At 40.7% G+C, this 909-nt stretch overlaps 1 non-coding gene across 1 annotated transcript; it reads left to right on the top strand.

Moving 5' to 3' along the window:
- The first annotated feature begins 208 nt into the window (after positions 1–208).
- LOC112614926 lies at positions 209–315 on the top strand. The gene has a single exon (XR_003117223.1). It is a non-coding gene; the product is annotated as a U6 spliceosomal RNA (small nuclear RNA).
- Positions 316–909: the final 594 nt, after the last annotated feature.

Genomic DNA, 909 nt, shown 5'->3' with positions numbered 1-909 from the left:
AGGGAGGCAGAGCTTGCAGTGAGCCGAGATCGCACACTGCACTCCAGCCTGGGCGACAGAGCGAGACTCCGTCAAAAAAAAAAAAAAATTCCTAGGAAAGAATGTCATCTGAAAATTTGAGCATTATAGCCCACTGCATTGGTGTAGAAGGGAACAGTTTTAGGCCAGAATGTTCATGTTGGGAAGACACTGTCAAATGAAAACTATTGTGCTCACTTTGGCAGCATATACGCTAAAGTTGGAATGATACAGAGAAGATTAGCATGGCCCCAGTGTGAGGATGACATGCAAATTCATGAAGCATCCCATATTTTCTAGTAAGAAAGAAAAAAAAAAAAAAAAACCGGTCAGGCACAGTGACTCATGCCTGTAATCCCAGTTGTTAGGAGGCCAAGGTGGGCAGATCCGTGCCTATAATCCCAGCTACTTGGGAGGCTGAGGCACAAGAGTTGCTTGAAGCCAGGAGGCGGAAGTTGCAGTCAGTTGAGATCCAGCCTGCATCACAGAGCCAGACTCTATATCAGAAAAAAAAAAAAAAGAAAGAAAGAAAGAAAAGAAAAGAAAAAAACTGCAACTATTGCTTTATGTGTGAGGCTCATTCAACACTGCTATGTCTATGAGGACAACTATCCTTACCTGAAACACCTAGTCTATGTAGATGTTTACAAGTACCCAACGCATATTCAATATAGAGACAGTAAAATATCAATTTGTAAATATCTTGTTGCTGAAATTCATAAGGAATATTATCTTTTGGAAATAAAATTGTTAAACCACCTCTATGAGCAGGATAGTACCATCTATACTTGTTCAATGGTTTGCAGGAGGTGGGAGGGAAGGAATTGCAAAAGGTAATATGCTAGTGCATTCACACTTGGAAGTTTTCAGACACTGTTTTTCTGCACATTC

The sequence above is a fragment of the Theropithecus gelada genome, chromosome 20, assembly GCF_003255815.1.
Source record: "Theropithecus gelada isolate Dixy chromosome 20, Tgel_1.0, whole genome shotgun sequence".
Taxonomy (NCBI): domain Eukaryota; kingdom Metazoa; phylum Chordata; class Mammalia; order Primates; family Cercopithecidae; genus Theropithecus; species Theropithecus gelada.
This window is presented reverse-complemented; position numbering and strand designations above follow the sequence as displayed.